Below are 27,128 nucleotides of genomic sequence, written 5' to 3' on the forward strand. Positions count from 1 at the left end.
CTGGGCCAGCGAGAGGGGCACGGCTGCGGCCGGGGTGACCCTGCACAGACCCCGGTTCCGCAGAATCACAGCGTCACTTAGGTTGGAAGAGACCGCAGAGATCGTCGAGTCCAACCACGTCCAGTCTTTCCTTAAACACATCCAGCGAGGGCGACTCCACCACCTCCCTGGGCAGCCCATTCCAATGTCTAATCACCCTTTCTGTGAAGAAATTCTTCCTAATGTCACAGAATCGCGGAATTTCCTGAGTTGGAAGGGACCCACAAGGATCATCGAGTCCAACTCCTGGCCCTGCACAGGTCCAGGCTCACCTTCCCCTGGCGCAGCTTTAGATCCTCCCGTCCTGTCGCTGGTTGCTGGGAGAAGAGCCCGACCCCACCTGGCTGCAGCTTCCTTTCAGGCCCTGGATCCGGCAGGTGGAAGCCCGAGGGCCGGGACAGCCAGGCTGTGCCTGCAGCTGCTGCCCATGGGCTGCCCAAGAGGCCTCTGGAGGCAGCAGTGATGCCCTTAAGGAAAAACTATCCGAAAGATTTAAAGCACAGTTGTGTGCGCTGCTCGAAGGCAGCTGCTTCCATGAAACAAGCCCTGCTGCCTCCAGACGTGACCCGTGTCCAATCAGCAGTTTAAAGGGATCATTTGCCCCACGCTGTGCTACTGCCAGTCTCTGACCTTTGATGCAATTTAGAAAATCAGATGGCTCTGATTACAAATACCTTTGAAACATGCCATCCATTCCGCCTCCTGCTGTCTGCCAGACACCAGAGTACTCGAAAACAGACACCTGAAGAGGAAAATGAGAGCCAACACAATTTCCACAGGAGCTTAAGGAGGTCAATGTCAAGTTTATCCTATATTTTTGTGAGGTAAGGAAGCTTTTGTTTTGTTGGAGTGGGGTTTTTGGTTGCTGCAAAACCCAGTTACTTCTGGCCAGAAAAGCAGCAATAAATCCTCTCAGAGCTCTCACTGTACAGCTCTACTTGTAGAAGAAGGGATTAGGTGAGCATGGCAGCACCTACCAGATTGTTCTGGTTTCCAGATGTGTGGCGTCCCACTCAGCATTTAGAATGACATTTGAGCCTGTGAGTCTTTCAGGGATAGCAATAGTGTCATCTGTCACTGCAGGTTGTTCTCTGGTTCCCATTTGTCCTCAGCGAGACAGGAAAAACAAAGCTGTCCTGCCAAATTCCCTGGCATTGGGCAGAGAGCAGCAGTCCTCCTGAGCACAAAGGATTCATCCAGGAGTGTATTCAGGCTGGCATAGTGAATTACTGAGAACAAAACCAGCATATTATCTGTAAAACAGGTATTGCTATTTACAGAGCAGGACCAGTGGGGTCTTTCCAGAAGTGTCAGGGTCCTACATGATATGGAGGCACAAGTGCTGGGAGACACTCTTTGCTCCACGGAGTTGGCAGTGAAAGGCCAGTATGAAAATGATGAATGTTTCATGTTGAGGCCTTATGTGCAGTAGAACTGCTCTTATCTTTATGAGGCTTTGGAAAGCAAGTGGGAGGCATCTGGAGACGCAGCAGGAAAAAATGAGGCAGTGAGCACAAGAATAGCTTTGTGAGAAGGCAGCAGGCTTGAACGCAAGGCCAGGGCACAATGGTAAGAACACACAGAGGAACAGATCAGGGCACAGGGCAGGCAGGATGGGCTACAGTGCAGCATTTGGTACTTCGAGGGACCTCTGAGCACTTGGAAGACAGGAGGCAAAAAAATTCAGGAACAGGAAAGGCAGGAACTTGTACTACACAATATTTGGTTTTGACTGCAAACAGTTAATTTGGACTTTCCCCTCACATGTTTTTTTCCCTGAAGGATGAGTTAAGTTTTCTAGATGCTAGCTCTCCTAACAAGGAATTTTTGCTCCTGCACGGTTCTCTCTTTCTCTCTTCTGTCTTACTCTCTCTGGTTTTGCTGCTTCATCATGGTCCTGACCTTTCCCTCCACTGCTGCCTATTTTACTTTCTTTTGTTCTCCTCTTCATTCATGATTTGCACGTATTTTCCTGGGATTATTTCTCTACTGCTGCTTCTTCCCTTTTTCACTCATCTTTCTTTCCTGTGTGCTTCCGTCTTCAGATTCTAAACCCCTAATCTGGGACTGTCTTGTGTGACTGGAAAACAAACCAAACTCCTGGGGGCAGGGGCAGGTTGGTTGTCCATGTGCTGTCCTGCCCCGTGTTGTAACTGAACACACATCAGCTGGGACGGGGAAAAGAAATGCCCATTGTAATATCGATGTATCAGATGTCAGACCAAACTATAAATGCAGGGCAAGCTGTTTCTGAACCCTGTGCTCTTCTCACCAGCACATGACGTTAAAGGTGGGAGAATTTACTTGTAGACCATGCTTTCTCCCCTCATAAGTGAAGAATTTTTTCCTTATGGCATGCTTCTGGCTAACTATCTGTCTGTACAATCTAGGTCTGCTAGCAGATCAGAAGAGACCAGGAGACATCCTGGGGCTGTGGTGAAGTGGCTACTATTTGAAGACCAACTTTCAAATAATTGGCAACAGTTGTAATTCCTCACAGCACTTCTCAAAGGCAGTCCTTCAATATCAGGTGAGATACTGTGGGAAAGGCCACCCCTGCTGTGGCCATCTGGGTGCCTGTGCTTGTGGACAGCTCTGGATAGTCCAGCTTTCAGTGGGGATATTGATGATGGGAAAAGAGCTGCAGAAAACCATATTGAGGACCTCTTTTCCTTGGAGCAGGTGCCAAATTTAAGTTCAGGCTCTTGCCTTAGCTATGCTGTGGGCGTGCCCATGCCTGGCCTTGTATCTCACTGATCCTGTGCTTCTCTGGCTGACTGATCTTCTGTCTTGATCTCAAACCTGGCTTGTCTCTATGGTCAGGCTTGGTGGTCCTTGGACTGCAGCTGACCCCTGTTGCTGCTTCCAACTGGCCTGGCTCTCCTTGTTCAGGTGCCATGGAGCTGTCAGTGAGGTCCCTGCCTGCCTTACCATCCCACTTATCCCCAGCCCAGGTGGAGCAGCCATGCTTCTCCCTGCTGACACACAGTCCTCAGGATGTGGGTGAAAAGCAGCTTTCTTCTTCCAGGGAAATGTGCTTTTTGGCACTCTTGCCAGGTATTTCCCTTGCATAAATAATCACTGAATCATAAATCATAAATGAACACTGAAACATGACTAAGCAAGCTAATAGACATTCTGTTTAGAAACATTAAATAAAAAAGTGAAACCATATTGGTTTTGACACTGCTCAAATGATGTGCAACACCTAATTCTCAAGCTCATGCTCTATACTTATATGGGTGATGTGACAACTCTTCTGTGCTCAGACTTTGGGACATGGTAATTTTCTTTCCTCTGGTTATCTTACTCCGTAAGTTTCTGTCTCATTTGGGACTCGTGACTTACACAGAGACAGAAAACGTTCTGAACCAGGAGGGCTGTGGTGTAACTTAGGCACATTCCCAGGACTGCCCAGATCAAACTGCTGGCTCTGAACCAGTTCTCACTTGTAGGAAAGGTGGGAGTCAGATGTACCTCTGCTCTCCACAGGATTCCTCTTGATTCAGATGACATGTCTTGCTTCTGTCCTGGTGAAGATGGAAATAAACTCCTGTACCTAAACACTGTGCTGGGAAGGTCAGATCAAAAGCGTGTCTACGGGATTGGCTGTTGTCATTAAAACCAAAGTCAGCTTTCATTCCTTGGTGATCCCAGGTGTGGTGGGTTGACCCTGAGCAGCCACCAAGTGAAGCCACTGTCACTCACCCTCCTCAGGAAGCAGTGCCAGCACTGCTCAGCAGTAGCCAAACCACTGCTGTGTTTTCAACACCACTCCCGCTACAACTACAAACCACAGCACTGAGGGCTACTATGAGAAAGTTAACTAACCCAACACACTGCGTTTTCTGAAAGTAAAAGAAAATGGTGGATTTGTTTATCCTGACACTTTAAATGGCTTTTGAGTATTCAAGCAGTTTATTTGGAAACAGGAAAAAAAAATCTTTGGCTGAGCTTTTTGTGCCCCTAGTGAAGAATATGTCTTCTTAAATGCAGGGAAAAGTGAGTTAGAACAGAATGTTCCTAACCCTTCACATTGTGCCTTTGGCATTCTCCAGTTACAGCATGTTAGATGTGTAAGTTGAATTCCTCCTTAAACTTTTCCAACCTAAGTGATTGTATGTTTCTATTAGGAAGTATCATAAGTTAGAAGCTGTGATGCTTTGAAAGATGAGGATGCCATACATGATAACTTTGTATTAGGAATATGCAGTCCAAAGATCTGATTTTTGGGATGGCTGCACAGTAGCACAGCTGATTTTGTTTCAGTGACAGAGCTTCAGTTTTACAAAGATAATATTCCAGATCAGAATTCACTCATCTGCCTGCTGAGAAGAACCACGTGGCTATTTCTGACTTAATGATTAAAGAATATTCCTAATGATCTTTGAAGAGCTGTTGTAATTTGACAGCAGGAAGTGATTCTGGCTTTTGAATAAATAGTAAATATTTTAAAGCAGGCTTTTAAGTGGTTTCCTTGGCAACCACTCTTCTTTGGAGATCCATGCATGCTATTAAGTATCCTGCTGGATTCGGATCAGCCTTCCAATATTAACGGCTCTTGTTTCCAGCACTGCCAGGTTATGCACAGTTCCTCACTGTCCAACAGCCCTGGAGCACAGAGGGAAGCTTGCTGCCTGCCAGGCTTTTTTCCAGATGAGCAAGGACACACCTCTTGGTGGTGAATAGCCAGAGATCTGCCGGGATGAACCACACTTCTCACAGAGATATGATGGAACTCCGTTTATTGCCTTGTTGGTCACATAGTTACACCTTAGTTCTACAAGCACACACAAGCAAGCTCCCTGCTGTTGGATCACAGCTGCTGTTCACATGGCCCTTAATAGCAAGGGATTGGTTACAAACAAATATGCACGTGACTATTGCTAACCCAAGTCTTCCTCTTTCTGCGGTCAGCACCTCCTTCTGTCAACCACCACCATCCTGTCGACTTGCCATATCAGCATTGTTGTTCTCCCTTTTCCTTAGTCAAGAACAGTTCACAGCTTGGGTTGTGCACGTATACATGTCCCTGTTCACCCAGCCATTCCTCTACAGCGGTGAGCTGGCATAGGCATCCCGAGGGGTGGAGGAGCTGGCCATGCTCACATTGGCTGCTCCATCCAGCAGCCCTAAGGAATGGGGGGTTTATTTGTCATCCATCTACTCTTCGCCCCCTCCCCCCCCGCAAGACAATGCTTGTGACTTGTGGTTCACCTTTAAAAGAGATAGCAAGCACAGCTCTTACCTGAGCACAGCCTGCATTCTTTTATTTTTTGTCTTACATCTCAAGTGTCTGGGGTACCACATAATTTATCTTTCAACCCCATATTCAGTATTTACGATCAATAGGAATGTACAGCCATTAACGGTGGAGAATCCTGAAGGTGTCATTAATGTAAAGAAGAACCTCTCCTGCTCTCCTCCAAAGCTTTACAGTTATGTATTTTTTCTGATGTGGATTGGCTTCCTTATTTGCTATGGACATCTGGGATTTAAGGCAGCTTTAGCAGAACTGAGCTGAGCATCTTCAAGAAAACAAATGCTGCTCAGGGGATATGTGTTAAACAGTGATCCTGATGGAGGGCATTTACCTTGGTGTTTGTCATCAGCCCTGTGAGAGCCTCATTGGATGCCCCAGCAGTGCTGGGTTCTCTGGGGGCAGACTTGGAAAACAGGGTTGGTAAAGTGAGGTGACTGCTCACATTCTGATACTTGTGTTTCTTTAGGTAAGCCTGATGTGTAGGAGTAGCTTCTTGCTTGGCCATGCTTTTCTTTTTTGTACTCTCAAGAAAAAGGCTTTTCTAGAACTGACACAGAAAAAGAGAGTGTTTGGTTTTGGTTTTTTTTAAGCAGTTGTTACTTTGTATTCACGGGTTTGAAGGCAGAAATCAGTAGAAATTCCTCAAGGTAGAAATCATGCAGAAGACAGCTCACGTTGTGACTCAGTCTGTGGCGTTATTGGACTTACTAGCAGTTTTTATTTCCTTTTGCTGCTATACTCATTTTTGCATACCAATTGTTAATCCAGCCACTGCCTGCTGTTATGGAAAGGTTTACTACTTCATCCTAAGAGCAAATAAGAATAGGATAATAAGCATTCAGTGTTTAAATCCATTCCACTTCTGTCAGGCCAAAACTGAAGCAATGTTCAGACTAAATTACATGTTTGTATAAAACCAAAAAAAAAAAAAAAATCAGGGCCCACATGCAAAATTGAACCCTGAGGCATAATTTTGAAGTGCAAACGATTTCATGAAATCTTATGTTTACAAGTGAGCCTGGGAACTTGCGGGTCCTGACCCAAAGCATACAGAAATTTTGGCGAATCCTCGTGTTGACTTAGCATGGATTGCACTGGGTCCACAGGAAGATGGATGTATTCAAAATCATGCCCAGCATTGAATGGAAGTTTCAGCTGGGTGTAATCTTTGATTTTTACATGAGAGTGCCATGTAGAAACATGTTCTGTGTGTGATCTGTGCTGCTTTGCCATCTACCTTCTGTACTGGCCCATTGCAGGCACTGGAAATCTGGGCTGCTGTGATTCTGCACTTGCAGAATATCTGCTGCTGTCATCTTCTTCCATTTCTGATTATTTCACAACTCAACGTTTGTGCTGATTGAATGACACAAATTATATTGTCAGCATTTGAAGGAAAATGCTTAGTTCTCAGGACAACCCAATACAGAGAGAGGAAAGAAGTAATAACTGCATTTAGTTTTGTTCACAGGGTGGAGGTGGGATGGTTACACTGTTAAATGTCACACTGTGATTAATCCCCTTGCACCTGAGCAGGATTAACTACCTAGGATGATTTTTAGGAATGTTATTTGAATGTTTTCAAGACCACAGTGGAGGGTAATTCAGAAGCCTGTTTTGAAAAGAATTGTTTTGAAAGAAATGATAGTAAGTGTTGATGAAAACAAAAATGAAGAATGTCCTTAATTCTTGGTTTTACTGTGACAGGAGGTGGCAGACCCTACCTGGCTTTTGCACCTAGCTGAGAGAATGATGATTTTGAGCAGGTAGGCACATCCTGATTCAGTCTGCCACCTACTGTATTCTAACCCTGGGCAAGCCTGGCCCAGCTGGAGTCCTGAATGAAAACACATAAGGTTATTCCATCGGTTGGGAAAACCTCAGCAAATAGAAGTGCTCCCTCACAGGTTGTCATGTGTCCTAACTCCATGTGCCTTTAGCTCTCTGCTCCTGGAGACTCTTGTGAGCTGTTCAGCCTCTTTGCCTTTCAGGTGAGTCATTTTGCACAGTTGCATCTGCTCATGATTATGTTCTGTCTCTCTCATTTGGGGTTTCAGGTTGCTCCCAGCCTGTATTTAAGTTCTCGTGTTTTTCTCCACCACTGTGAAATGTCTGTTTTTCCAATGTGGCTTGATCCGTGTATTGAAATAAGCAAAACCATGTTTTATGCTTGGTGCCACAAAGAAGAAAAGTTTTTCTTGTAGCACAGAACCAGCCAAAATGCTTCATGAGAGCGCATCTAACTTTGATTGAATCTCCCCCTTCTCTGGCCCCATTCCCTTCCTCCCTGTGGGCATCATGCTCCAGCTATGGTTGGCCAGATTTCTCCCTTGCACAGAGCACAGAGTGTTGCCAACATCACTGTTGTTTGAGGATTTACAAGGTCTGTTTTTAAAGGCCCTTGCGACGAACAAGAACGTGTACATGCTGCTTCTGTCTTAACAGCTGCTAACTCTAAATCACAGTGTGAACAGCCAATGAGATGCTAGAGTGCATCTTTTCCAAAATGCTGCTTTACATCTGGGGCCTAACTGCAGAGCTGGAGTGGAGGATCCTTTCCACGTGCAGTGTCCATAAGCAGACTCCGGGCAGCTGAAGAGGAGGCCCAGCTGTTCTGCAAGATACCTCTGCAGGCATTGAAAAGCACATGCTCTGGCACACAGGAGACATGGAGAGACACAGGCCCTGGGTCTTCACTTCAGGGGAGCCCAGGCCAGCTGTTAGGGTCAGCATTAGTACCTTATGAAAGATGAGTGGAATGGGCTGCTGTTCCTGCAAGATTTATCCCTCCTCTTCTCCACAGGGACCTTGTCCCTTTTTGCTTGGCCTCCACTTCCCACAGTAGTCATGATGTACCTGTTTCAGAGTTCAGCATATTCTGAATTCTGCATGAGCCTTTGGAAAAGCAGCACTTTTAGATTGTCTTTTAACTAATGCATTTTAAATGGTTATTAAACATTGCTTATCACTTGTTGACCACATAGGACAACAGGTGATACATTCAAAATGTTTGATAAAGCCATGCAAAATATTCTCCTTTCTAAAAGATCTGACTATTGGCAACAGAGAGGAGATAAACAGGACTCCATCTGGCATGACCTGCATAGTAAAGTGTCACTTAATGCAGACAGTTCATTGCCTTCCATTTTACATCTTCTTTCAATGAAAGCTTTGATGCTGTAAGGCTGTAATAAAGCAAAGGCACAGTGCCCAGTACAACACAGTGTACCGCAGCAGCAGCAAATTTGATTTGTTTGCCTCATAGGGCAGCTAATGCACTTAAGTAATTGTGTAGCACAGTGAAGTCAAATTTCACAGACCTCAGTCCGTGACAGCCAGAAATCAGCAAGCTGGCAGATGGCCCAGCTCCTTGCTGGGCGCCTTCCCAGCATGTATAAATGGGGGAGGTGGGTATCACTTACAGGTGGACAATCCAGCTGACAGGACAGACCTTCAGGCGCTTTGGAGTCAAACACAATTAGCAGTGACGCGTCTGACAGCTTTAGGTCTGTGCATACATCTCCATAATAACATGAAACAGGTTCAAGTGAATATAACAGCCAATGAATGAAGGCACAAGCAGCTTTAACAAATGTTCACAATGTTATTTCCAATATTTTAAGACTCATCCATATACCTGAATTCAGGTTCTGCATTACTCTCTGACAAATCTAAAAGAGCATATTCCAGAAAGATATGGTTAGTAAGCTGTAGAAACGAATCAGGGAAACATAACCTCCAGCAATGTTTGATGACGATGATTTGTGACCTGGTGTTTCAATTTATACCTTGATAAAGGTTTAATTGCCTGACACCAAGCAAACCTGTCTGTCATGCTGTGCAGGCGTTGATCTGGAATGAGTATTGCTATGGAGGTTTTGTGGTAAACAAATAAAACCCATTTGGTTTTATTTGCAGCCTTGCTGTGTGAAGAGGTGACCTTTTGATTCTGTCTCTCTTGGGTGCTAAAGGAAAAGGATTGGTGAGGACACTGCAGTGAGAAGACCTCCTTGTATCCTCTTTTTAATAACTGGGGCCTCTCATAGAACCAGGCTGTGCTGGTTTTGGCTGGGGTAGAGTTATTTTTCTTCACAGCAGCTGGCATGGGCTGTGTTTTGGATTTGTGCTGGAAACAGTGTTTATAACACAGGGATGTTTTTGTTACTGCTGAGCAGAGCTTACACAGAGCCAAGGCCTTTTCTGCCTCTCACCCCACCCCAGCAGCGAGGGGGCTGGGGGTGCACAAGGAGCTGGGAGGGGATGCAGCCAGGACAGCCAACCCTGACTGACCCAAGAGATATCCCATAGCATATGGAGTCATGCTCAGCATGTAAATGTGAGGGGAAAAGGAAGAAGGGAAGGACATTCAGAGTGATGGCACTTGTCTTCCCAAGTCACCTGCTCTCCCTGGGGGTGGCTCAGCACCTGCCCATTGGAAGCAGTGACTGAATTCCTAGTTTCCTTTTGCTTGTGTGTGGAGCTTTCACCTTACCTGTTCAACTGTCTTTATCTTAACCCATGAATTTTCTCACTTTTACTCTTCTCTCCCCAGGGAAGAGGAGTGAACGAGTGGCTTTGTGGGACTGAAGTGCTGGCTGGGCTTAAACCATGACACAGAATTACAAATGCAGGACCACAGTGGCTTTTCATCATGTGCCCTCCTACCAAAAGGCTCATACACGTCTTGGACAACAGCAAAAGCTGGGGGTGAGAAGGCAGGTGAACTGCAGAGGTATTCTAATGCCCTTCCCCCAAATCATTCCATGGGCAACAATCTGTCTCCCCACAGAGCTATCCTCCCTTGTCCCTGTGTCTGAACAGGGCAGTCATCATCTGCTCCATTGGAAATGCAACATACCTGTAAATGCATTGCTCACTGACAAAATCACTCTTGTGTCTTGCTGCTTGCTCATCATCAGGATCAGCTCTGAAATCAACAGTCCTTCTGAGACTTGTGTCTGCTCATCTGCCTCCCTCATTCCCAGTGAGCATCCAAAGGGCACATTAAATATAACCGTGGACTCTGGTACAGAAATAAATCATGAAACATGACCCTCATGCCAGTCAAAGAAGAATCATTGCAATTCCTACTGCACTGATTCGTATTAGAGAGTATTTCCCTTTCATTGAAAAGACTGTGAATGCCAGCTCCATGAAGAAGAAGAGCACAAATCATGAGCACCAGCCAAGTCCTGCTGAGGCTCTGCAGCCTGTGGCTGACAGATGAGGTCTTTGCTGTTGCGTCCTGTGTCTGGCCAGGGCTGTGGTTTCCCCCATCAGCAGCTATCACAGGGATTGTCTGCACTGTGTCACAGGAGCCAACAGTTGGAAAACACATTTTAAATTCCGTGCTTCAGTTTGGTCTCTGAGGGAAACCCTCAGGGTGGTGCCTGCAGGCAGGAGTAGTTCAGGTATCTGGGTTCCCAGGATATCCCACTCTCAGCAAATTGCCATGGCAAAACCTGTGCATCAGGTCTCCATTTGTGCATGGGGAAAAAGTTCTAGCAGAAATGGGAATTTTTCAACTCCTTAACTGGGAAAGGGAACAAGATGGTAACAGTAAATTGATTTAAGCATCTCAGAGTAATTGCCAGGTAAGAACTGCCTTCAACGCTGTAACTCTTGGTCTGCCTTGCTGAAGGAATGGAATAGCTTGCAGGGTGCTTTCCTGCAGGGTCTCCCCAGTGTCTCAGAGCAAACTTTCTCGGTAGCTTGTTAACATGGGACAAAAAGCAGCATATTTCCTCCTCAGAGACCAGGCTGTATGCATTTATATTTATTTCCCTTAATGCTGTCCAGCAAAAGTACCTGTAGTGTACTTGAGCCATGAGACCACTGTGAAACCTGTGCCTCAAGGCACTTCATTCCTTTCCCCTCCCCTCTTGGCCTTGGGAGGTTTTCCTGCCCGGAGGGGGCGGTGAAAGAGCGTCAGCTGTGATTCCAGCCGGGTGCTGGAACGAGCTCCCCGCGTCAGTTCTCCGCAGTAGCGCAGCTCTCCAAGCGGGATGAGTGCAGGCCAGTCCAGAGGCTGCGGACCACCAGGCCCTGGTGAGCGCAGGGCGATCCAGAGGCTGTGGATTACCGGGAGCCGGCGGCCGCTCCCGCCCAGCGCCGCCCGCCGAGCGCTCGCTGGCGCCGCCTGGTGCCCGGAGCGCGGCACCGCAGCAGCGCCCGCACGGGGAGGAAAGCGGGGCCGCGCTCGCTGCCGCCGCCTGGTGGCACAGCGGAGGCACTGCGGCACCGACCTGCCCGGTGCCTCATCCCCGTCGTTGTGCGGGCATTCACAGAATCCTGCAGCTTGGAAAGGACCTTTAGGGCTTAGGATCATCGAGTCCAGCCGCTAACCCAGCACTTGCCGAGCCCACCACTAGACTGAGTCCCCGAGTGCTACATCTAAACTACAAACGCAAATGGGTTATATATGTGTTATAAATGCCACCACTCCACCACTTCCCTGGGCAGCCTGTTCCAATGCTTGACAACAATTTCAGTGAAGACATTTTTCTTAATTATCCAGTCTCAGCCTCCCCTGGCACAAAGTGGGGCTATTTCCTCTTGTCCTGTCGTTTATTACCCGGGAGAAGAGACCAACCTCTATCTGGCTACAATCTCCTCTCAGGTAGTTTTAGAGAGCACTAAGGGCTCCCCTGAGCCTCCTCCACACTAAACACCCTCATGTCCCTTACCAGAATTCTGCTCCCGACCCTTTCTGAGCTCTGTTTCCCTCCTCTGGACATGCTCCAGCACCTCAATGTCCTTCTTGTAGTGAGGGATACAGAACTGAACACAGGATTCAAGGTGCAGCCTCACCAGTGCTGAGTACAGGGGCACAATCACTGCCCTGGTCCTGCTGGCCACGCTATTGCTGATCCAGGCCGGGATGCCATTGGCCACCTGGGCATTCCCAGTTCTCCAAGTGTGGCATCAGCAATGCTGAGTAAAGGGGAAGGTTCATTAAGTTTTGGTACTTCTCTAAAAAAAGTTGGCTTCACCAGAGACTGTAAGAAACAGGTGCTCCTGTCCACTGTCCTGACAGACTGACCCCTGAGGGAGATGTCTGCTGACTGGCAGGAGACAGAAGAAGTGAAGGTAAGCTGTGAAATGTGTTTTTTATCTCCATCATGTCAGACAAAATTATGTCCTATGGTCAGAACTGGTTATGAAACATTTTCACTAGAACTGGGTTTAAAAGACACGTGTAAAGAAGTTCTCACTTTAATTTGGAGGTCTAGCATCTCTGTTTCTAGCTGAAAGGCTTTGTGGGAAAAGGAACTGTTTGTGTCCTTATAGAGGGTTGTAATCCCTGCCTAGGAATAAATGTGATTTTGTTATTCAAAAGCCAGGATGTTTTATGTAGCTCCCTGTAAATCTTTGGAAACATAGAGGAAGCAAAATCTGCCTTCTCCTCTAGCTTTGTCCATTTCCATGAAACTGCTTAACTGTTTTGAGGTCTTGCTTGTACCACCCAAAATTACTGGCCTTTGCAAACAGTTTCCTCAAAATGAAGAGGTTCTGTAGTGAGCTTTGCTAATAATCATGATGTAAGATAAGGACAATGGAAATACCAGAAACTTTCCTGTTCTCAGCTTCCCTAAATCAAATCAAATCAGTCCCAAGGATCTTTATACAGGTTATAAGAAAGGAGAAGTCACTCCCCTTATCACACTGCAGACAAAGAGAAGGGCACCTTTAAAGCCAAGGAGAACTAAGAGTGCACAGCTCAATCAACACGTCAGGGTATGACTGTTCATTCTTTTTTTTAAAAAAAAGGGCATGAAAAGTCTTGTTCAGTCTTGTCCTTTCAGGTTTCCAGTCTGAACAAATTGGATTTCTATTAATTCTCTTTAAATGATCAAGCTTCGAATAACACTTTCTTATTTCTACATGTGTCAAAGATATTTTTAAATGTTCTTAAGAAATGTAACCTCATGGTGTCTTTTTTTTAAACCACCAGTGAAAACTTTCAGTTCCTATTAAAAGAGGCCCTTTTCTAGAAACCAATTTTCTTTATATCCACAGACCATACAAACTGTTATCAAGATATCAACAGAAACTGTGCTTTATTTAACATATATTTTTAAATCAACCAGAATAAAAACAAGGAACTTTCTCCATAAATCTGACAGTGGTGTTAGGCCTTTCTTTGGAAGATCTACGCAGTCAATTTATTTAAACATGTTTAACTTCTGGATATAAATTATTTTTAAGAATCCAAGCAAGAGTACTAATGTATTTTAGTAAAAGGAAAACTCAAGAGACCATGCTAGCTTTTGTTGCTTTCTGTAACTGAGATTCTTCTTTTATCTAATATTTATGAGTATACTGCCTGACAAAATCAGTATTCTTGTATAACTTATTTATGTACCCCGTGTTTGAGGGAGGAATTATCATCATTTTATTTAGTATCTGAATCAAGAAAAATTTTCTTTCCAGATGTAAAAAAGTGTCTTTTATTTTAGTTGTCATAAAGCACACATAATACACACTATCCCCAAATTTCCCCTTGCTTTTACCTTACAAGCAAAGTAAAACACAAACTCTTTGTTTTAAATCCTCCTCTCTCCTTCTCAGATAACTCCTACAACTGTTTTTGCACTTCCAGTTTAGCAAATCTTACAGGCAGGGTATATCTACAGAAATAACTTGCATAGCAAAAAAGCCAAGCCAGCTCTGTACCTCTGCACAGCCAGATCCTGATGGTCTGCTTCCGTGACAAATGCACTTTAGTTAACTTTATATTAAAATACTCTATTTTAGGAAAAAATGTTTAGTTTTGATACAGATAACACTTTATTTTTGCCTACCACAAGCAGGTATTAAGAAATAGATTAGTCAAACCTGAATTTCATTGGCAGTAACATTAGCCAACAGCTCAGGTGTAATTTAGGCAGAAAAAATCAGGGTCCAAGGTCTTTTTCATGTAGTGTTCGTTTTTGGTGAGGATGTGTTTTTCTATAGTACTGGTACAGCCTATTTAATGCTCTGCTTTTGATTTTGCTTCAGATTTTCATTATTTAGCTCACCCTAAGTTTTTATAGCACTGCGTAAGTCAAGATGCAGGCAGCCTTATGCCTCATTGGCAACATTTTCTTCAGAGTCCTGGCTCACATGAGAACCTCCCTGCTGTCCTATTTTCTTGCATGGATATATAATTTTTCCTTTATGGGTCCTTGTTAATTAAAAATACTTGGAATATTTTGGATCCCACTGTAGCAAAACATCATGGCATAACACATAAATTATGAAGAAAAAACTACTGCTAGCATGGATCTCTTCCCAGCATTTGTAGTAACAGGGAGCATGCTGCATTTCCAGCCCCTCTCACCGCCTCTTGCATTGCTCCCTTCCCTGGGAGTGGTCTCTCCCCCAGAGCCTCCATCCATTTCCTTCTGCTGCTGCTTTGGAGGGCACAGGCAGAGCCAGCATCCTAAGAGTACTCTGGTTGAAAGGGCAGAAAGCTGTTTAGATAAAGTAATGGTCTCTTAGTGTAAGTACAATTAAATGTGGCCTCTGTAGGGAATAGAGGCCAGATGTTATATGCTGCCTCTTAATTTTTTACTTCTGCAAATTAAACAGGGTGGGGGGACAGACAGTGTTTGTGCTCCATAATCCTGTGCTCTTTTAGGTTATGCTTCAGTTGATTATTCAGATGTACCTGTTTTAGGGCATTTTTGTGTACTCTCTCTAATTTTTTCTATTTCTTTTTCCTAAGCAAAAGATTGCTTATCAAAACTTATTTATCTGTGTGCTTCTCAATTCCCTGGGTTTTTTTCCTGATATTTGGTAGAACAATCTGAAATTTATCCACAAAATTTGTTCTGCGTTTTCCTGACCCTGGGAAATCATGCATCTTTTTGTACAAGCCTGTTTTAGCTCATTGTTATGCTATTCTGAAAGCTCTGATCCTCCTATAAGATATTATTTTGTAAAAGAGTCCTAGTGAGGGGTTGAGCATTTTCTTTATCAGTTATTTCTCACCAAATTTGCCCACGGTGCAGCTTAAAGTCTCCACTCCTCTCCTGCCAACTCAGCTATAGTCAATCATGCAATTTAGTCTGACAATAATTTATTCCACTTAATCATGCATGAGATGTAAAAATCCTAGAGGAGGAGTTTGGGCAACTGGAAATTAGGAGAGGGAAAACATCCCAAACTAAACATTCCCACCTTTTTTCCTTGCAAACTCAGCATATCCTGTGTTGAAATTACTGAGACACCATGGTGCCCTGCTTTTTTCACAGTCTCTTGGTGCTGGAATCACACTTTAAATCATTCTCCAAAAGCATGACTTAGTTAACACTTCATTATGCAAGAAGATTTCCACTATGCTGTAGTTGGCAAAAAAATCTGACTTTCCTCATGCATTTTATCCAGCACCCACTTCAAATTAAGAAAATGAGACTTTAAAAGTTTTTGTCTAAAAGGCATAGGCCTGAATATCTATTTACCCAATCATCACTTTTACTAGGTCCATATGTTAAAAATATGAAGGATCAGATACCACGGCTAAATTAAGATATTTCTGTGATTTTTTTCCCCTTTCAAGGAATAAGTATTTCACTGTACCCCATTATTTGAAGAGTAGCATGTTTCATCTTAGGGATCAGGAATGGCTTGCAGTACAATTTTACAATGTGGCTCATTAAATTAATTTAGTAAGTGAAGAACATGATTATTTGCTCACATAAGTGTTTTCAAATTGTGCTTTTCATACTACCATCTGTCTGAAGTGCCATAGGAACTGGTGTGTATGTGGTCCCAGGGCCAAATCATCCCTTTCACAGCTTATATTAATATGGTGGGAGCCTCCAAAATATTTGAGGGAAGCAAGGGCTATAGGAAATCTGGCAGACACGATTTTAGTGGAAAGTCCTTCTTCAAAAAGCAGCTAATAGACTCATCAGTAGAATAATACTATATCCAGTCCCCAACAACATTCACACTCCTGTAATGCTGGAATTCAAGCCCTTAAAAACATGTGGATACTTACAGTTATATTTTACAGATGAATCCCAAACCCTTTATTCAGTTTTTGCTCCTTTCTTTAAGCAAGACTCCAGTTTGCAGTATTTATTAAATTCAAACAGTGAGGTTACATGCTAACATCTGATAGCACCTATTTTAATTCTGTGTCCTTTTAAGACACAAATTTAAGTTTAAAAGAGAGATCCTTCTGAAATGGATAAATACTCTTGCCATTCTACTGGAAGTGTACTTAAAATATAAGAGGGGGGAAAAAGCACCCATGACATTGTCATCAAAACCAGTCCAGCTGCACTACCAGATCATGTAAATCTTTATTTCTGCACTTAGGCTTTCTTTTTTCCCTATTTTTCAGCTGAATATAATGACCTAACTGAAGAGACCTCAGCACATTTCAACATGCATGAACTTAGGCAGAAAGGCTTCTCAACCCTGGGCTCAGGTCTGTAGTAATGGGATATCCTGACAAAGAAATCACAGAAATATTTTACAGGAAGTGCCATCAAGAAGTCATCTAGTCCTCTTCCCTACTATAAATATTTTTAGATCCATTTGTGTAGAATGTTGTATAAAAAGTGCAGTGAATGTTTTAGAAAATCCCTGCTACTCTCATAGCAATTATTTTCCATTATGCTAAAATCACATGGATATTTTCCCTCTGATGTGACTGGGTATTAGAAAATATTTGTAAATCTCTTTTTTTATAACTACCAATATTCAAAATGAGACAATTTTTAACAAGAGCTTGAATCACCTCTCATTATAAAATATCACACTATACATTTACAAACTGCCTGTGCATATAGAGAGAAATAACTAAAAGGTAGCCTTCAGTCTTTATTTCTTTAGAAAAACAACTTTAGCCTACCTTAAATCAGGATGTTAATTGATTCCATCTTTAAATCCTCATGACATTGCAGATTTGCTTTGAAAACTGGCATCCCCTCCAAGTGAGAAACCCACTTACTGGAACACAAATTTCACACAAATTGAAAAGAAGGACTGCTGGAAATGAAACATTAAGGATTAAGTTTAACTCAGGTTCACTTCATGTGACTAAGTTAAAATGGCAGGTAGCCTTTCTGGAGAGTAAAAACTCAGATGGACTGTGCCCTGAGGAAAGTGGTCTAGGCTGGCCTGTTCAACTCTGGTTTCTGTAAAGAACATAGAATAATTTAGGCTGGAAAGTTCAGTCAGGTTGCTCAGGGTTTTATGCATTCAAGTTTTTTTAAGTTTCCAAGGTTGTGGACTTCACACCCTGTCTGGCAACGTGCAGCAGCAACACCCAATTCCATCTCTGCAGAGCCACAAAACTTCTGTTTCTACTGCTCAGCCCGTCCCCTCTTCCAACCCCACACACTTCCTTTTCACATTTGAACTGAGTTAGTAGTTTCCTGTTCAACCAGTCTGGCTGCCTGCTGTGTACATCCATTTTCCTGCAGTTCTGGGTGGATGGTCCGTGTGCTTTCAGGAGGCTGGCATCCAGAGACCAGTCTCTGTGGCCTTTTGCCCTTCAAAGCACCCTCCCATGAATCACAGAGTGATTTGGGTTGGAAGGGCCCTTAGAGATCATCTCATTCCAGCCCCCCTGCCATGGGCAGGGACATTTCCCACCAGACCAGGTTGCTCAGAGCTCAATCCAGCCTGGCCTTGAACACTTGCAGGGATGGGGCATCCAGAGCTTCTCATGAGATCCTGGCTGCCTGAACAAGCTGAAGTTCAGTGATTTTAGTCTGTTGCTTCTACTCTCTGCTTCTGATATTACTAGCTCCCTTCATTTTTGAGAAAAAAAAAGAAAATATTAAGAGAGGGCCAGTAAAGCACAAATCATTCAAAACCACTCAATTTTTAAAATTTTTAAAATAGATGTTGAATGGTATTATACTCTGGTTTTTTTTCAGACCATAAAAGTGGCATAAACTTACTCCTTGTTTTTCCACATATCAGTTTCTTTTGGGGAGAGAAAAAGGTGATGAAACAGCTGCCACATTATATCTGTGACTGTGATATAGGTGCTTATGATCTGGGAAAGAGGAAAGAGAAAAAAGTGGCCAGTCAGATTCTCCATTCTTGTGTCTCTGTGCTTGAGACAAGGAAATGGGTATTTAATTCATGTCTGAACATTTTTAGGCTGCCTTTGAATTTCTAATACCCTGAGATCTGTCAAGAGAGGTGCTGGCCATTCCTTGAGTTGTAACACTCCCCAGCTAGCTTCCTCCATAGAATTTCAGTGCGAATAGAGCAGATCTGCTTCCATCTTCCAAATGGAGTGTCCCAGAAGTTATCCTCTGCTTTCTATCCTATGATATGCCACAACATAATTCCAACTGCTTGCTCTTTTTTTAACCCTCTCTCTGTGCAAATGATACAGAGCTGGTTTTCCTCCTCTCTTCACTGTGAGTTTGTGTGTTGTCCATCTCTTACGGCACCTCTAGACAGAAAAGTTTCCAGAGGGAAGATCTCAAATAAAAAGGTTTTCATTCTCAGATTCAAACTCCTCTAAAAATAAGTGTGCTTTCCATCACCATTGAAGGATTTTTTAAAAAGTTCTCCATATGCATAAATCTACACATCTCAGGATTTGGGAATGTGTATTTTATTTTAAACAAAAGAAGAAGGCATTTTAAAAAATAACCCAAATGCTGAAATTCTCAGTGAAAAAACTGGCATTTTGTCAAATACAACCTATTTGGAACTTCCCTAAGTGACCAGTAAAGCATTTAAAACATACTCGGTATTTGAACTATTTCCATAAACTTTGACCACATGCTAGAGAAGCCTTCCAGTTGTGGTTCCCAGGCACAGCACAGTTGTTTGAATTCATTCTTGGGCAGTTCTTCTGAGGGTCAGTTTGCAATAGATCCCCCATTACTGGTGGCACCCAAGGGCACTGAAGCAATCCTGGGGTAGATAGCTTGACCACATTGCATCAGGACTGCTGCAACTCACCAGCCTCCGACCGCCACAGAGCTATGGACACTGGCAGCACAGCTGAGCTCTGCTTCCTGTGATAAAAGCAAAATGTCAGGGAGGAAAGGTCAGAGACAGACTTCAGAAATTTCAGTGAGGAGAATGGTTTCACAGAAAGAAAGGAGTGGTTTAACAGAATATCCTGAGTTGGAAGGCTCCCACAAGGATCATGGAGTCCAACTCTCAAGTGAATGTCCCATACAAGGATCAAACCCACAACCTTGGCATTATTAGCACCAGGCTCTGACCAGCTGAGCTCATCTCAGGGTTTTCATTTCTAAACTTGAACTCAGTAATATTCTTCCTTACATTGTGGGTTTTCCAGAAGGATCTCCCAGTTTGCTGAAGGAATAACCAGGCTTGAGAGGGAATGGCTGAAAGTGGTATAAAAACATGTCAACCCCCTTTTTTCCACGTTATAAATTCAGCTGCCTCAGAGGAAACCACCTCATGACTTGGAGAACTTTTGCATAAACATTAATAATAACAAATTCTAATTGGTCATTATTGCTTGAACAGAAAATATCAGATTTCATTTTCACCAGGAGGAAATGAAAATGTCATGTACTGTAACATGACAAGCATGGAATTTACAGTAGTGATATGTACTTGTAATTACCTTTGTATGTGTAAATGCACACAAAGCAGAACACCAGGGAGGCCATTTTACAACAGATTTAATCAAGAGAACATCTATGTCTCCTCATAAACTTACCTAACCAACTTTGAAAAAAGAATGGAGTTGATTAGACAGGTTAATGGGGTGATGTCTTTATAAATGACAGATGGCCATGTTAGAACAGAAAGTTGTTCACTCTCCATTTTTTATTTTATTTTATGAGACTATTTTACTTTTTTTTGTTTGTTTTACTTATGAAAGCATTGCTCATACATTTTTGATTAGCAGTGTTTCACTGAAATAAAAAGCAATTTCCAATGAAACTGAACTTTTAACTGGATGGATGTTGTCAGTACACTTAAGTGGCAGTAACCAAAACTAAAATGCAAAATGAATTTTTTTTAATTCTAGGTCTTTATAAACATCCTGGCCTCCCCCATTGGCCTGCAAATGGAGAAAAGTGCTTACAGATTTGCAAGCTCATAAGAACATAACAAAGGAATGGAAAAATGCAGAAGAAAGCTAGCTTTTTTATACATAGGGAACCCCATAGTAGTGAATTTGGCAGAGTAATTAAAAATTACAATTAAAAAAAAGCAAGAGTTAATTAAGAATAATTTTAAAAATTATTATAATGCAAAATTAGCTTTACTTAACAAAAGTAATAATATCTACCAGGGGCACCTCAGAATGATCGAAGCGTAGGATGTGGAATAACCTAGACTGTTCATCTTTGCTCAGATGTACAAGGTGTCTGGAAGTGAATCACACAAACAGAGTTAACTGAAGGAGGATTCACCAGGTTCCTACACAGAGGCCTCTGCCCGTGTGCTCTGGGATCCCTGGGCAGGCCTGAAGGGGAGGATGTGCAGTACCCGATGTTACTACTGAAAGCCCCTGTGGCAGCAGCAGTTCTTGGCTCTTTCCTCAACAGCACTTGGCAGTGGGCTGTGTCCACCACTGGCAAGTGCCATGATTTGGGCAGCTCTGTCTAAAGATTCCCAGTGCCTACTTGGCTGTTAGATAATCACAGTTGTGCAATTATTTCTGCAGCACTCTCCCATCTCTCTTCTTATCCCATATGAAAAAAGGTCCATTCCTAAATAGACCAAAAATTAAGAAAATATGATATGCATGGCTAACCTTCTACTCTCTTCCTCCTCCTTTGCCATTTTTCACTGACGTGAAGTCAGCTTCTTCATCTGATGCAGATCATTGATTCAAACAATCCTACTGAACATCTCTCTAACCTTCTATGCATGAATGTGAGAAAACCAAAGTCTCCCAAGAATGTTTTCTCTTGGAAATTTCTCTGTGAATTTAAGATTTATGAGAACCACTAGAATAAGTTTTACGAAACCTCTGGATCTTTGGGGCCTTTTTGCATTTATCAGGATTGTAGTACCAGAGCCAGAATGAAACAGTACTTAAGTACCTTGTGAAACTCTGCAGCAGATAGCAGTAATGAAAGGCAATTCTAGATACATTCTAGATACTCAAACACAAAGGATAATGTGGCTGCAGTGCATCATAGTTTGGATCAGAATTCTTGCAAGCTTTTCAAATGCTAGGATACTGCTGGGGCTTTTTTATGAAAGTGCAATAACCTATCATAAGTTTAATTTCATTTATCTGTCCATATGTAAATCAGTCGTTTCCACAATGGCATCTATTCCTCATTAACAGGAATGGATCAGCTTATCCCTTAGGCAGGTGAGTAGGTGGCTGGCAGCTGCAGAGATAACAATGGTCTTACTTTTACCAATAACATTATGATCAACAATTTGGGGTGAACATTTGACGTCATATTTAAATCACACAACTCCATTGACTCATCCCACAATTCATCTCTTATCAACATAAGGAAGATGAATTTCACACAGAGTATTCATCGAGGTAACAGCTGGGACTGGCTTTGTATTCCTTGTCGGTACTTCCACAGATTAATTTGCTGTAACATCAGTAGCACCTTTTATCAGTGTATTACCATCTGGTCAAGTGTTACCAAACCAAGATGGACATAATGCTATGGAGATTGTTTAGATCTACCTTTGCTTAATTAATTCCTTAATTCTATCTCCTCATTTTACCTTAACTCTGTGTCCTAATATCAGGGTCCGTGCTGCTAGATTGCAGATTTTCTTCAGATCTCCTCTTTCCCCAGAGTTCACAGCATTTTGAGGTGGAAGTGCTTTTTTTTTGTTTTCAGTTGGTGCTAACTGGAGTAATCAGATCAGTGGAAAATTGCTGGTTTCATAAATCTACTGGGGATAGGATATAGGGGATAATACAGAAAGGATTATGTAAAAGATTTGTATCCTCAGGAAATACTGGCTTCCACAGTGCCTGATGCTTAACCATAAGCTACTGTCTTACAGCACCTGGCTGCTTTGCAAAGTAGTCAGTTTTAGTGCCTTGATATGCAAAATACCATAGCTAATCCAGTCAGACAATCCTTGATCACTTTGCGACTCCTCAAGTAGATAAGAATGTTCCTTGGTGCACAACTTCTAATAATCTAATGAAAGATACTGCAGGTTGGTAAAACTGCAATCTTCTAAATAGTTTATCCCTGTTTCCATTCTGTTCCTAAAGCAGGAACAGATTCATTACTGCTCTGTATGGACTATCTCCCTGTACATTTCCTTGCCATTGATTTCTGTTTCCCTAAAACAGGCTCTTAGTCCCCATTCCTTTCACTTTCTGCTGTTCCATCCTCTGTTTAATTCACCTCATTATTTTGATATTGTCCTTCTCCTTCCTTCTAAAACATGAAGATCACCTTCTCTTCCTTGACCTGCTCATCCTCCTACACACAGCCCTATTAAATTTCCTCCCTCCAACAGAGCCTCCTCCCTCTGAATCCTAGAAAAGCAGCAATTCTGGAGGAGCTGTATTGAAAAGAAAATGAGGTAGCAAAAAAAATACGTGTGACAGATTAAAATATAAGAAGTTAGTAGTTATAATAGAAAGGTTTCAGGTGAGAGAAAATTAATACAGCATCCAAAATGTACATAAGCTATTTAAAAAAAGAAAACCAAATACAGCACAAATTTTCAGAGACACCACTTCCCCCTCATTTTCTTTCCTTTTTGTGTGGCCACCAGTTGCTACGTGGTCACTGGGAAACAACGACTTAGCCAAAATCCTCAGGCTTGCCTGTTCTCTTCTGCTTTTGCTTCAGTGTTGTGATCCAGAGAAGTACTAAAAAGCCAGAGGGGGATTATATGGCTCCTGTGTGCATTGGAGGAACACCTCTAACCTTAGTAGTTCCAACTGCACAATAGAACTGAAAGATTGAAGCATCACAATATGTACCAACTGTGAGCTGTTTCTATAATAATAATAATAATAATAGTAATAGTTCAAGTTTTTGTTACTCATTCCTTGCTGTGATGTAGCACAGGCCTGTAACTGCATTTACTCCACAGATCTTAATCCAGCCTCTGTGAGAAGCAATTTGTTGGGGATTTCAAAACATCCTCTGAGATCATACTAGAGTTTTATGCAGAAAACCTCTCATAATCCCTCTCAAAACTCTAATATGGAGCTATTTCTGGATCTTATGCTTCTTTTGGACCAGGCTTGGCTGGAGAGTTTGAACAGTACATGAAAAACAACTGCAGTGCAAGCTCCATGTGATGAGGGAAGGGTTGGGAGCAGCTGCTTCCACGGGCTCATGGAATCCTTTGGGTGCAGCACAGCAAGGCAGGTAAGCACAGGTGCAAAACACCTCCCTCCAGCACACTCTGCAAGTGTACAGATATCTGATCTCATGAATTTAAACTTGGCTTTCAGTGAAAAGGGCCCAAGTGAAGAAACAAGATTTGCTCACGCCAGGCACCTTTATTTTGCCCAAAACCAATGAAGGTTTTATGACCAAAGCAGAAAACAAAGCAAACGTGTCTTTCAAGGCTGCCAGAAGCTGGGTTCTTAAGAGGACTACAACAACAGCAATCACATCTTTTAGTACAAATGTGGGAGTGGAAAAAAACGGCTACCAAAATAAAGGTGCAGAATGAAAAGGAAAATTAAGGACTGCTCATTAAGAGTAGTGCACAATGAGGTGTTTCATGAATTTATTCAGAATTTGCTGTGGTAGAAGTTCCTGGATATTTCCTGATATAACTTGCATAGTGTAAGGAATTACACTGACATTTTGAAGACTCCTTCCAGGTTAAAAGAACCAAAGAAATGAGGTAAAGCAGCTTCTTCAGCTTAGTGCATGCATAAATTCCTTAGAGAATGGAAATGCATTTTCCAATGCCACCTAGCTGAGACTCATTAGACATTCCTTTATTAATTCAGTGCTTTTAAAAACACTGATAGCAGCAATCTACCAATCATGAACACACTGCAGACAAATGAAGTTATACTGATTACACTTGTAAAGAAAAATGAGAAAAAATCACCATACGCATTTTAAAAAGTAAATTATAAAAATGTAAAATCCTACATTATAAAGATGCACTGATGTATATTTAAAAAATGAAATAATGCCATGTTACACATACTGCAAAAACCTTCACACCTAGTCAAAAAGAAAGCAAGCTTCCTCTTTAGGCAAGGCTGATCTTTGTTTTGGGATGACATTGCTCTCTTGAAGTACTATGCTCTCTGTAGAAACTGAGAGGACCTTTCATATTTAAGGTAAACAGTATTTAAAAGCAGCTTTGTATTTTGGATTTTAATATCTAGTCAAGGATTTTTAAAGAAGCTCTAAATCACAGAATCATAGAATCACTCAGGTTGGAAAAAACCCTTTAAGATCATGGAGTTCAACCACTAACCCGGCAGTGCCAAGTCCAGCACTCAACCATGTCCCCAAGCCCCACATCCACATGTCTTTTAAATACCTCCAGGGATGGTGACTCCACTACTTCCCTGGGCCTCTTCCAATGCTTGATAACCTCTGGTCCTAATATCCACTCTAAACCTCCCAGGCACAACTTGAGGCCATTTCTTCTCATCCAGTGCTCAAGATTAAGAAGCATACAGTCATAAAAAGTTATAAAATTATGTATTATTTCTCTTCCCTCATTTTGCTTAAGGGCAGAGTATTTCATTGCTAAAATGTACTTGGTTTAGAACTTTTTTGACATTGATAGGTGTCATGAAGCTTCCCCAGACCCCAACAAAACTGAACAACAATTAAGTTGCACTGTGAAAGCAGAAGAAAGTTATGAGTTATTGTGGACTCCTGCTTTCTTACTCTATATGAACTAAATGGGAGCTTTTACTTAAAAGATCTGATCCATGAGCACTGTTCAGATTTATCTGCAGCAATTTAAAGGGTAATGACTCCAGCTGCTAAAAATTACTCTTACAGCAGATGCAATGGAGCTGGAAGTGGGTCTGTTCCTCAGCTGCTGTACTTCACTCCCCCACCAAGTATTAATGCTCATTGAAAAGACCTCCAGGGCTTCTCTCCCCAGCTCCCTCAGGCTCTTCTCCTGCACCAGATGCTCGAGTCTCTTCACCATCTCTGGGGCCTGCTCCAGGACCTGCTCCAGTGTGCCCATGTGCCCTTTGTACTGGGGAGCCCAGAATGGGACACAGCATCCCCAGGAGAGTCCAATCAGTGCTGAACAGAGGATTCAGAAGATTTGAACAAAACTTCTAAACCAGCACCCATGGTAATACTTTAAAGATTATTTAAAGAGAAAGTATAATTTTTCTTAAAATGGACTTTAGAGACTTTACTAGTACTTTCTGTAATATCTTATGGAGTTCATTCCCAAGCTGGGGTTTAAGTTCATTTTTAATCCATGCTTGCTGATCTTTCTTTTGGGTTGTAAAGTTTACAGAAAACTTCTGTAATTTTTTTCCCTTTAATTCCCTTAGCTCAACACTTCCAGTTTGCTTGTGGGAGGCAGAACCAGCATTAGGCTTGTAACCACACCTGGAAAGCTCAGGACAACAGGGTTTACTTCCAATTCTCAGCTATCTTCTAAATAACTTTTATCTAATCTAATCTTGTCTGTTTCTCCAGGTCTTTGGTGACGGGTTTTTGGCATGGTTGGTTGAACATAAACCCAGCCCAAATGGAGATCAACAGGTCAGCTGAAGAATTTAACACTGATTTTACCTGGTTGAAAGATCAAATTAAAACACTTGTCTATGGAACTCTAAACTGGCAGTCTGCTGAACTTTACTGGCCTTGACTAATGCACATACCCCACTGCCTTTAACAATCAAGGCCAGTCAGGGAGTATTTATTTATCTATAAGGAAATACAGGAAGATCTGACAGGATTCAATGTGACAATGCTGCTTTCCCTGGAAAGCTGGATTTGCTGGCTATTGGAGTATGCAGTTTAGATGAAAACATCTGAAATCCATTAAGCTGGATTTTTTGCAATTATTTTATTTTATTTATTTTGTTTCTAGTGTGATGTTAAAGAAGAAAGCAGAAAAATACTAACAACAAATGTTACACTCTCTTTGGATAACAGGAGAGGCCACAAACAGAACTTGCACTCCAAGTCACTAGGTATGTAAAAAATTCCAAACATTATTTAATTTCTGCTTTTGCCTGGTAGCGAATAGCCTAATGGAAACCTTAAAAGGCCAGCCATGGAGGCAGGGAATACTTAAAAGCAGGCTTAGCCAGCTTAAAGGCTCAAATAAAAATTGTATCTTCCTTACAAGAGGGAAGGTAATACTTCAGCAAACTACAGGTGACTCAGAAAGACAGGGAAGCTCAAGCAGTAGATGTGAGGAATTCAAAATATGCATGAAAAATGCTGGCAGCAGCAAACTGAGATTAAAATTTCAAGATTACACAGCATTGTGTAGCCACAGAAGATCACTGAAGCTTCATAGAGACTGACTGTGTCAACATTACAGTTCTAAACATTGCTCATTCTGAGGAAGAAATGTTGCTCAAATTAGAGATTACCATCTCTCCCTAATAATGTATATGTATGTATGTAACTAAGGAAAATGAGAAAAGAAAGGAAAAAAAGGAGCTTAGTCTTTTCTTAGGACTTGGAAATTCAAAGAGGAGAGCAGCTATGAGATGTTCTAGTCTTGACATGCACTCTATAGATAAAAGTAACAATGTGAGAAAATTACGTAGGAAGGGAATGGAACAAGCATTATAATGGAATGTGTCTTGTCTTGAGTGCCTCATGATTTTGTCCCAAAATCATGGGAAATTTGATACCCATACACACCAAGTATGGCATTCTCAAATCAGGCCACAGGCAAGTTAAAATTTTATATGATGTTGATATTAATAATAATAGAGTCA

The 27,128-nt window shown here is 42.3% G+C and overlaps 2 long non-coding RNA genes across 2 annotated transcripts; both read left to right on the top strand.

Annotated features, from left to right (window-relative positions):
• Nucleotides 1–161: 161 nt before the first annotated feature.
• Nucleotides 162–10,795, top strand: LOC138109443 (uncharacterized). Its single transcript, XR_011150471.1, has 3 exons — nucleotides 162–863; nucleotides 2,430–2,569; nucleotides 9,855–10,795. It is a non-coding gene; the product is annotated as an uncharacterized lncRNA (long non-coding RNA).
• A 14,532-nt stretch (nucleotides 10,796–25,327) lies between these two features.
• LOC138109444 (uncharacterized) lies at nucleotides 25,328–26,342 on the top strand. Its single transcript, XR_011150472.1, has 3 exons — nucleotides 25,328–25,510; nucleotides 25,867–25,932; nucleotides 26,264–26,342. It is a non-coding gene; the product is annotated as an uncharacterized lncRNA (long non-coding RNA).
• Nucleotides 26,343–27,128: the final 786 nt, after the last annotated feature.

This window comes from Aphelocoma coerulescens, chromosome 4 (assembly GCF_041296385.1).
Source record: "Aphelocoma coerulescens isolate FSJ_1873_10779 chromosome 4, UR_Acoe_1.0, whole genome shotgun sequence".
NCBI lineage: Eukaryota > Metazoa > Chordata > Aves > Passeriformes > Corvidae > Aphelocoma > Aphelocoma coerulescens.